The sequence below is a fragment of the Neolamprologus multifasciatus genome, chromosome 5 (genome assembly GCF_963576455.1).
Source record: "Neolamprologus multifasciatus chromosome 5, fNeoMul1.2, whole genome shotgun sequence".
In the NCBI taxonomy this organism is placed as follows: Eukaryota; Metazoa; Chordata; class Actinopteri; order Cichliformes; family Cichlidae; genus Neolamprologus; species Neolamprologus multifasciatus.
The window spans coordinates 27,498,864-27,510,796 of NC_140443.1; positions in this window are offsets into that span (position 1 = coordinate 27,498,864).

Here is an 11,933-nt window from a genome sequence, read left to right on the forward strand (position 1 = left end):
TGTTACTGACATTAAATTATAGCACACTATAACACACCTAACACTTACTTCTGCCAACTCATGAGTCCATTCAGTGATTAGACTGCAACAAACCTTCCTGCTCCTATACTATATTATAATAAAATAAACTCAGTAAAAGATTGCAAATAACTTATTGTGAGTTTTCAATCACTGCAGTTTGAACTCAAGTCTATGACTGCAAGAGTTTGGTTATAAGCATATGAACTAGAGGGGAGCATGGTTTTCTGATATACTGTAAATGATATAAATATATCCTACAAGAAGTTACTATTTTGTGAATTCACTTTAAAATGTCATATTTTTTTAATGTGTTATTTCATGAGGACGTTTTAGTCACTTGCTGAGACAAATATATGGACGTGGCACCATGGAGGTAGGTTATATATTTGATTAATTTTTCTCAGTCCTTCCCTCTCATCAGCTAGTCTTAATTTTAGCATTAGCTAAGTGTAGCCTAGCTAACAGTGAAATATGACCTTTGCTCACAGTCTGTCACTACTTTTTGTGACCAGGTTTTTGTTTTGAAATCATAAACTTTTGCTTTGAAGGTGGGAGACATTAGATGTGATCAATTAAAAGTAGGATTTCAGAGGAAAGGTATTTGTGGTTGTAATTCACCATTTGCCATTTCCTCGCTCAGAGGGGACTCTGCTGGATGGGGTATCAAAACTATTTTAACTTGTTAGTTGTAGTTGTTCTAAGTTGTCTTCTCTCTTTAGCGCATTAATAATACTGCTGGAAGCAGTTACAGTTAGGTGTCAGCGAATTCACCCCTCTCTGCTTACGTGTATCATGGCAGAAAAGATTTGCCTCTTCTCCACTAGTGCCTACTAAGCTCTACTCGACTGGACTCGACTCTACTGGGTTTCGCTCGTTTTGTCATTTCCATAACTGAGTGCCACTTCAATGTGGGTGGACTAGTTACACCACAGCAATTTGAAAGCCTCATGACGTCGTTTGTATGTGACACAAACAGAACACATTCTGTCATCAACACAAAAATGTCTACACTTTGTCAGTGGACCACGGTGTCGGTTTCTTCTTTGCCAGGTTTAAAAAATGGGGGGTTGATTCTTGTGAAGAAGTTGCGCTCATGACTCGTCCAGTGACATTCAGTTTGTTGACATCATATTTTCTGCTTGATTCAGCTTGCTTGGAAATTCAACCAAGTAGGTACTAAAAAGATACCTGGGTCCCAGGTACTAACACTTAATTGAAAATTCAGATTGTAGGTGCTAATGGAAAAGTGCCATTTGAGACTCCAGAGAGGAGCTCAAAGACCAGGCAACTTCTGAAAAACTGCAATTTTCTGATTTATGTATGTATATACTATTTTACAAATAGTAGAAATTTTACTTAGCTTGGCTTTAAGATAGAGTACTTGTTAAGTCTGGTCATGCTTTCTGGTACATCTAAACTTTGGCAAGTATTGTTCCTTAAACGTTTAATGTGGAAGCATTTACTATGTCTTAATGCTCAGTAATCTAGGTAATTAAATCCAAGAAACCTGAATCTGTTTATCTGGATGTAGAATTTTCAATGGGATAAATGTTTCATCAGTCATCCAAGTGACGTCTTTGGTATCAGCTGACTGCAGGTTTCCACAGTTTCCCCAACCTTATAAAAGGTACAGTTGCATAACAGCCAAAACTGGCACCGGTGACTGACAATGGGCTGTGAGTTCAGGTTCATGATCATTACTATGCAGTTTGTCATGGCCATTGATCAATGGCCACAAGTACCATTCAGAGAGCTGAGGAATAGCTGCAATCACAGCATTGTAAGGGCCAGGGATGCAGATTAACATCACATCAAAGAGGCACTAAATAAATATCAGCTGGGCATTTGTCAGATGGTACATAAAAAAGCTCTAAGAATTATACATCAGGGAAACCAAAGAATCACTGGCACAACATAGAAGAGCTACCTCATCAGGCCAGGACTCTACAGCCTATTTAGACCTACAGGACAGGGACCTGGGATGTACACATCTCAGTTAATCAGGTGTGCTGATATTCTCCGATACCTAAATGATGGGTTTTTCACATGTGTGTGAGTGGGTGGGTGCCTCTGCCTTAATGGCAGTAAGGCTCTCGCCACTGATGTTTTCTGCCACCTCTGCCACTCTCTGTAATAATCTCCAGTTGTTGGCAGAGCAACTCCTACACCAGGTTCTCGATTGTGATCCTATAGAAGTTAGAGGAGATGCTAGAATTCCTGTCAAACTTCCTAAGGCTCCTTAGGAAGTATAAGCACTGACAAGTGTTTCTGACCACAGTGGCTTTGTGAAGGATCCAGGAGAGATCCTCTGTAATGTTCATACCAAAGAACATGAAACAGCTGACACTTTCAACCTTAACACCACTGATGTAGATAAGCTAGTGTTCTTTTCTGTGTTGATTTCTATTGTCCAATATCATTTCCTTTGTTTTGCTGATGTTGAGAGAGAGGTTGTCCTGACACCAGATATTTAGTGCCTTTCTCTCTGTAGGCCGTCTCATTGTCTGTGATAAGCCCCATGATGGTCATATTATCTGCAAACTTAATGATAATGTTGGAGCTGTGCTAAGCAACACAGTCATGAGTGAACAAAGAATGCAAGAGGGAAATTAAAGAGGGTCCAAGAGGGCTTGTGGTGTTCCTGTGTTATAAGAGAGGAGGAACTCTCACTAGGAGTTGTGAAGAAGTTGAAAATTCTGGTGGGACATCCCAAACACAAGGTCAGTGAGTTTGGACACAAGTTTCAAAGGGACAATGGTGCTAAATGTTGAGCTGTAATCAGAAAAGCGCATTCTCATATGTGTTCACTTCCTCCAGATGGGTTAGGGCAGTATGTGTTGCCAAGGTGATGACATCATCCATGGCTCTGTTCCTTTTGTAGGGAAATTAAAGAGTGTTCAGTGCATTAGGGAGGGAGGAACAGGTGTATCTTTTCACCAGCACTTCATGATGTTTACTGGTTTCATCATTCCTGGAGAGGGGAATAATGGTGGGCACACTGAAAGATGTGGGAACCATCTACCTACTTCAGAGAGAGGCTGAAAATGTTGGTGAACACCTCTGCCAGCTGTTAAGAACTGAGAACATGACTTGGAATGCTGTCTGGTCCCAGAGCTTTGTTTGACTTGACCTTTATGAAGGACCCTCTCACATCAGCCCCACTGCCCACTAAATGGCTGTTCTTTGTTGGCTGGGGCAGAATGAATGTGGAAGCTGTTAAGCTCATGTGGGAGCAACATGGTGGGTTGAACACTGATTATGATTTTATAGTCAACTCCACTTTGTCCTAGTAGTCTCTCTTGGTCTTTATGATGGACTTCCGGAGTTTTTTTTTTTTTTTTTTTTTTTTTTGGGGGGGGGGGGGGGGGGGGGGTTTGCACAAAAGCAATCTCCTCACCCAGTCTACACCAAATTGGACTTTTATTAAAGGTACAAGCATCAGCAACTGTAGCTTCCTGTCTCCTTTTACGACAGGCAAACCCCCAGTGGCCATAAATTCCTTTCTCTCTAAACAATTACACACACTCTCAGGCCTATAGCTAAACCAACTGAAACACACAGACAAATCCTTCCCTATTCCCCTGATCTACTGCTGGACCCTCTCATCTAAGCAAATTTAACACATTGTATTCTAATAATTATTTTCTTGTACCCACAAATCCCTCTTTTGATCAGCCGCATGGCAGATCAACAATACTCTAAATCTGTTACTAAAATGTGTTCATACAAGCTCTCCCCATTTCCCAAACGTAGCATCATGGCGTCTGTGTTTGGTTTGCTCCACCGTGACCTGTGATGTTAGAGTCGCTGCAATGAATTAATGTCGATCCTTCTATCTTCCGAGTCGGGTGATTCTCTGCTCCTCTTCTTTCTTCAACTTCCGGGGTGGACTACCTTTCAGTTCGTTGCATGGATCAGGGATTTATTTTGTCCCTGGGGGTCTCAACCGAGTTCCCCTTTTTTTGCCAAGAGCCTTTCTGACCTCCTAGGCTCTACCGCCACCGCACACTGGCTCCTGTGTCGCCTGGTCTCGCCTTTCCTTTCAGCCGGACTGGGTGCGAGATCCTCTCCACCTCCTTGAATTATCTGGTCCAGCTTGGGCCCGACCTCTTCTTCTTGAGCCCTTTCCAACAGACCCAATTCGCCTCTGGCACTGCATGCTCCTGGTATCTGTACTGCTCACAGAACCATAACTCCATCGCTCCACCTGTAACTGAAAAATGAAAATCCCCAGAAAACCCTCTTTTGGCACATGGACCTCGCCATGCGTCAACTCCACACAATTAGAGATGAACAAGAAAGTTGCACATTCTCTCAAAAAATTCCCAGGGCTTCTCCCTTGGAGCAACTCTACTCCCAGCCTGTAACCATTTCATACAAAAACATTAGCCAGTGGTTAAATGTTAAGGTTGTTTAACTTCCAACTCTACCTGGAGCCTGTACCCTAGAAGACAAATCTGTAAGTTAAATCAAACTTCACATTTGCAGCAAACTGTAGCTCATAACAGTAATAAAGTACTCAGCATCACAGAGACAAGTATCATGTGCAGGTTTTCTTAAATCATTAAACCACAATTATTGCCATAATTTGCACTAAATTATGAATCATCCCAATTTATTCCACATTATAATCAGTGACTTTCCTTAAGCAATGTCACTTCACTCATTTAGTGGTCAAGTCAGTCAAGTCTTTTCAGATTTTGTCAGCTTTTACCAGTCCAGCCAGTTCCCCATTTTTATTTTCACTCATTATTCATTCATTCATTCATTCATTCATTCATTCATTCATTCATTCTTTGCTGATAGTGGAACCTATCGTCGCATTTCGTTTCCACCCTCAGCAAAATGACGTCATTTCAAAAAGAAAAAGAAGAATTTAGACTGGATTACCTCGCTGAATCCTTTTGGACAGGGACTCTCAATGTCCCAAATAAGTGGCTTTCTCCCGAGCCCATTGTAATTTTGGAGAAACTCACTTGCAACGGCTTTCCCGGTACGTATCATATAGCGCTTTTAATTCCCATTATGCAGATCTGCTTAAAGAAAAGAAATTCCCAAACAAAGCTCCCAAACAAAACTCACAGTGCACTGTTCAAAAACCAAAATAAATAAATAAATAAATAAATAAAAATAACAAATCAAATATGAAAAATAAAAATACAGAAGCCCGGTCTTACGTCCCAGAATATTCTTCCTCTAAAAAGTGAAAAAACACCCAATCTAAAAATTGGTGAAAAAAAGAAAAATACCTCAGCCAATTAAATGCCCAAAACTTTCACCAACCAACCCACACGCTTCACACAAATGCAATATTCTTTGAAATGATCAGTTTCTTCCTTTGTCCCCAGGTGTGTGCCATGGTAAAACCTTTCCCACACACCAGAAACAAAACAAAACAAAAAACTAAAAATCAGCTAGGCTCATTTAAACCCTCGTTGCAGGATTATGTTCACCCCTGCTATCATTCAATCATATTCCCCAAAATAATACTAATTCAGTTGTCTATGTATCACTTCTCAACCCACTCAATGAACCAGACCAGATGATGGTAACCGTATTGCCTACTTAAAATCATGTTTGATCCTAATGAGCTTCATTACGCGCGCGCGTGTGTGTTAGTAGGGTTAATACATTTTCTATTTCTGTGTATCCTTTTATGTACCTTCCCCCTTTTTTCTGAAACAAAACTCCGTTCACTCCAAATTTTTGTTTCAGAAACATCTAAATGAAAATCTGTCTTAGTTATGCACAGCTAAACCCTAAATGTTTGCAGGTTACCATAGGCAACCACGCTGTGTGTTGTTAACCCCATCTACAAATACCCTCTTTTGATGTGTGCCACTCTATGTATGATTGTGTGCTATCTGTAGTGCATATAATGTGCATGTGTGGTGTTGTCTTTCCATTTTCTCTAGCAGTACTCTTGCATACCTCAGTGCTTGTCTTCCTCCCCCTTTTGTGGTGGTCTGGACACTGTCAATTCTCCACTTCAAGGCAGTCGCTTGTCTCCCCGGAGTCCTTAACCCAATTTGATTCCCCACACTAAAACAGCATTCCTCTGTGTCCTCACCTGCTCCTCTCACTCCGTTCTCCTCTCCCACTTTGCAGTCCAATGACAGTTCTTCTTTTCTCCCACTGTCTCTTTCATTGCCATCTTGCTCCAAAACATGGCAAATGTCAAACTCCAACAAACAAAGTCCTTCACACACAGTGAAGTTGCAGCTTGCTGGAAACGCATCTCCATTCATCCAATCAAGATGATGGATCTTCTCTTTCTGATGCCGTTTGCCCATAGCGCTGCTGGACCTCTCTGCTCAGGACTATGGTATTGTCCACTGTTGATGTTCATGGCTGTGCTTCTGGAACTGCACTACTTGTCTTCAAGGAGAGGTTATCTTCCTTGGAGCTTGCTTGTTCAGGATGAGGAAGGAAAGCTGCAAAACAATTCAGCCAAAATTCAGGCTGGGTGTTTCTAATGATCTTAACCTATAATTTTCTTCTGACTGCTGCCCATGGAAAATTGATCCAGGTCCGTTCCCCACCTGTAATCGACAGACTGAGAGACTTTCACTATTCACTGTGACTGCATATATTTTCATCACTCCTAAAGCAACACATCTCCGCTTATTTTGTTTTAAACTCTCCTGACTTTAAACCCCCCAAAAATGAATTTTTTATTTGTTCTTAACCGCAAACACAAAAAATCTTCTTGATGTTGTTATTAATTATTTTCATCCACAACACTCCAAATCATGTTTTCTTTTGTGTCCAGCAGCAGGGGAAGAAGGCGACCTGTAGTATCACTGCTTCCCCCAGTTGGAGACAATTTCTCACTCACACTTCCACACCTTTTATTTTCTTTGTTTTCATTATTTTTCTTTTTTTTTCTTTTTTTTACCCCATTGTTTTACACCCAACCTGTTAACTCACTCCTCCAACCTCATTTTCCTTTCTCCCCAACAGCTCTCATCCAGTCCACAATCAAATTCTCCATTCATCCTTAAGTACTTGATCACCTTTAAATGTCACTGTTAATTTTATCAATTTATTTATCATTACCTTAACACTAATCCACTGTTTTCTTTATTTATTTTAGTTCATTTTCTCCTATTTGATCACTTTGATTTCTTGACTATTATTATTTCACAGAAAATCAACTAATCAACTTTGTCTCCCTTTTTTGTCATCAAGGAATTCACACACACACAGCCTGGTCACTCGCCCCCACCTTTCTTTCTCTCTCATACACACACACACATCTTACTCCTCGTTGGTTCCACCTGTGAACCCGCCCCTCAAGGCTGGTTCTCACACACCTCATGCGTCTCGCAGTTCCATTCACAACTTTCTGCGAGACACTTCCTCTTGCTGTGATTCAGGACAACGCCCTGATCAGCACACAGAGCAGGTGCCGTCCGCTCTTTTCCACCTCAACCAAACTAGGACAATTAGGCTCACGATCTTCATATCGCGCCACGTTTGCCTCACAAATTATTCAAACTGCGCCACGGACTCGATACCGCGGTTTCTCTCTTCCCCAAAATAAAACCAAATTAAACCCCCCAATTGACTTCACAGTTTGCAACATTTCATGACACGGCCTCCTGCCGCAATTTCTACACACCACAAACACACACTTTTAGACACAAATTCTTTTTTGTTACTTTAATTGACTCCCGTACTTCGGACGAGACACAGACTCTAACTGCGCTTTCACACACACTGCACAGTCCTCTTTCTGGCTAAAGCAACCGATCCTGCTTTTATGCAGACTTTAGACTGTGACAGGGACTTCTACCCCGAGTTAGTTATTTAGGAGTTCCGAATCCCCAGATTACCACCCTGGACCTCCTGTCCCACAGGTCTCACACTGTCAGACCTGATTGTTGTACTTTAAAGAAAAAATAGACAAAATAGTATTTCATAAACTGGTTATCACAAGGAAGAATTTACTCAAACCCTTCTGACTGTTTAACAAGCACTAGTGTGACTCCTATTCTGAAAATGTCATTTTTTTAGCGCACAACTGCAAAAACAAATGACCTGTCAGTAAAAGGGATTATTTGCATTGTATGATGGCTTGAGATGTTTTCACTGACTGAAACTGTATTTACATCACAAGGTGTCTCGTGTGTGTCAGCTACTGTCAGCTTTTTCTTTTCTTTTTTTGCATTGCAGATGTTACCAAAGATTTCTTGCCAGTCATTCATCATAATTTATGCTTTCAGTACAGTTTTGCTTAGATGCATTGTTATCTGTTTAGTTATCATTTTAACATCTTGTGATGCAAGGGCCATGTTGGTTTATTGTGTATACAGTTCGTCATTTTGGTCAAATGATTTGTTACTAAGGTTCAGAATTCTGACGAAGCTTTAATACATTTTATACATTTATTTAAAAGTAATGGATCAGCTCCTTAATTATTACTATGTCATGTCAAAGGTTTGCCTTTTGCTTAAGAAAGAATGAATTTGGATTATATATCTGAAATCTGAACAAAAGCTTCCTGTGTTCAGTATGCAGGATTTGAAGCATAAGCATAAGAGTCGAGATAAAGACAGTGAACAACAAAGTGCTAATGTGGAATATCACAAGGAACGAGCAGTTTAACCTAGCTAAAAATGCCCCTCTCATCTCTGTGACAAACGTGTATAAGATGCAATTTCTAAATTGGCTGAAGTGGGCATCAGGTTTCGTCGAGCAGCTCGGATTTCAAGCCTTTTTTCACCTTTTTTCAACTGCACATTACATTCTCAAAGTTAAACTTTGCCATTATCCATTTCCAATAAAATAAAGTTATATAACTTTAGCTATTTTTGCTAAAAAATTTGATTGTCAGACATATCAACAATATCATTAAAACTTACCATAAATGCTGTCATATGACAGAGTCAGGATACTATTAGTCTATATGGGGCGATTGTGGCTCAAGTGTTGGCAGTTCATCTTGTAATCGGAAAGTTGCCGGTTTGAGCCCCGGCTCCAACAGTCTCGCTTGTTGTGTCCTTGGGCAAGACACTTCCCCCGTTGCCTACTGGTGGTGGTCAGAGGGCCCGGTGGCGCCAATTTCCAGCAGCCTCACCTCTGTCAGTGCGCCCCAGGGCAGCTGTGGCTACAATGTAGCTTGCCATCACCAGTGTCTGAATGGATGGACGACTGAATGTGTAAAGCGCTTTGTTGGCAAGTTGGCAGCAATTAACCGTGATAAATTATAGAAAATCACATACACCAACCAGGCATAAGATTATGACCACTGGCAGGTGAACACTGATTATCTCTACATTGTGCCCATATTAGTGGTTGGACTATATTAGGGACTAAGTGAACATTTTGTCCTCAAAGTTTATGTGTTTGAAGCAGGAAAAATGAGCAAGGATAAGGATTTGACCTACTTTGACAAGGGTCAAATTGTGATGGCTAGCCGTGTGGGTCAGAGCAACCCTTGTCAGCTGTTCTTAGTCTGCAGTTGTGAGGAAAACTGGTCCAAGGAAGGAACAGTGGTGAACCAGAGACAGGGTAATGGGCAGCCAAGAGTCACTGATGTGTGTACAGATCAAAGGCTGGCCTCTGTGTTCTGATCCAACAGAACAGCTACTGTTGCTCAAATTGCCAGAAGTAGTTAATGCTGGTTCTGATAGCAATTTGTTGTGTATGGGGCTGCATAGCCACAGTCCAGTCCAGTGCCCATTGTTGACCCTTGTCCACTGCCGAAGAGGCAAACAACGGCACGTGAGCATCAGAACTGAACCATGGAGAAGTGGAAGGTGGTGGCCTGGTCTGATGAATCATGTTTTCTTTTACATCATATGGATGGCCGTGTGTGTGTGTTACTTATCTGGGGAATACCTGGGACCAAGATGTAGTGTAGCAGTGGTTTGAGCAGTGTTGTGTTTGGAAGCATGGGGTTAGGGGTTGGCCATCCATGGGGATGTTACTTTGACAAGAAGAACTAAGAACTGTTGAACACCCTTTCATGGAATCACTATTCCCCGATAGCTGTGGCTAAAGACAATGTGCTCTGCCATAAAGCAAAAATGGTTCAGAAATGTTTGGAGGAGCGCAACGCTGAGATTGACAACTCAATCCAATTGAGCATGTGTGGGATATGGTGGAGAAAAAATTCCAATCCATCTAACATCTTGGTATCAGATACCATAGCACATTTTCAGGGGTGTATTGGAGCACATGGCCCAGCAGGTCAGGGCTCTTTGGCAGTAAAAGGCAGGCCAACACAATATTAGGCAGGTGGTCATAATGCTATGTCCAATCAGTATAGCTGTTGCTGGCATGTCCACGCTGGTTTGTGCCTTTGTTGTAAAAATGCTTCTTGCCACTGAATCTCATATTTTTGGAAGGCCTGTTTGTTTTCCCTTAAATGGTGCCACATTTCGAACGAAAATGCATTTGTGGTTTGAGCAGCAGCATTCAGTATGAGGGAGGATCCATTAAAAACCTGCCAAATCTTCCCTGCCAAACAGCTTGCTCTGCTATTGACTCCTGTTAGGTGTTGTTTATTGAAATGGATGATTGAAGTCTGAAGAAACAAGACATACTGGCAATTAAACAATTTATTCATTTAACAAAATTTCAGTAGCATATGGAAGGCTGAGTGAGGAAATGATTGTGGTGTCGTCTTCTTTGGGCGCCCACTTCAAAGCCTCTTCTTGACAGGTGCCGACTCCAGGTGTTGACAAACAAGAGTCAATAGCAGAATAAGAGAAGAAATGGCAAGTTTTTCATGGGCGTAACACATACTCAACTCTGCTGCTCAACCCATAAATACAATTTCCTTATAAGGGAAATAAACAGGCAAGATTTATTGCCAAGAAGCATTGTTAAACCAAAGAATAGACCAAACACACCTGTCCTTACCTTTTATGCTAGGTTTATTACACTTTAAGTTTGCAACTTCCTGTTCCATAGGAATATAACCAGAATACAACCATTTGGCAGTGAGCCGAGTCCCCTGGAGTTGTATTCAATGGCAAAGATTGACAACATGTTGTTATCTGTTGCTGTCTGATTCAATCTGCATTTATAAACTAGACAGCAATTATTTGCAAACCTTGATCAATCAGAGTCATTTCAGTCAATCCATGTCAGACTGTAAAAGGTTGCCTCCTATCAAGTGACCTGTACAATTGTCTTGGAATAAGAAGTGGTTGTGAGTGTGCAACACCCTCAAGCAGTAGGAAAGCATTTGCAACTTTTTGGTAACTAATCAGTAGTGGAATGTGAAAAATAAAATACAACTTTGTCAAGCTAAGTAGGTGGAGCCTACAGTGGAGCCAATTTAATGTCATTTTGCTCAGCTAACATCATGTCAGCATTGTGGCGCATGAGATGATTTGTCTTGTCCTCCTCTTCCCCAGCTTCTGAAATTTTTTAAGGACACATTGCACACAGACTTCAGCTAATATCTCTAGAAATATCTCATGTGCAAAAACACTATTTCATGCCTGTCAAGCTGTTATTTTTGACATCTTTCATAGATTTAACTAAAGAAATTGGATTTAATTACTTCCATATTGTGCCAGGCTGCTGGCAACAAAGCACATAAATATATAATTTGTTACATTTTTCTTTGGCAAGACGGCCAGCGTCACTAGACACAAGACTCCCTTGAGTTAGATGCTTTTTTATAGTCGAATGACTCACCGGTCAGTGCAAAGTAGCATAATGAACCAAAAAAACCCAAAAAAAACCACTTCCCTGAAAACTGTTAGGTACAAGGACTGGACTAATTTAAATGAAAACCTAGCAAGTGTCCAAAGAAAAACGTCAGAAGGTAAATTAAGAAAATAAATTAAAAAAAAAAACAAAAAAAACAAAACAAAAAAAAAAAAAACCACAAACAAAACTCAGCACTGTAGTGAACTGGAGTAGATTAGGCTGGACAACAAACAAGACAG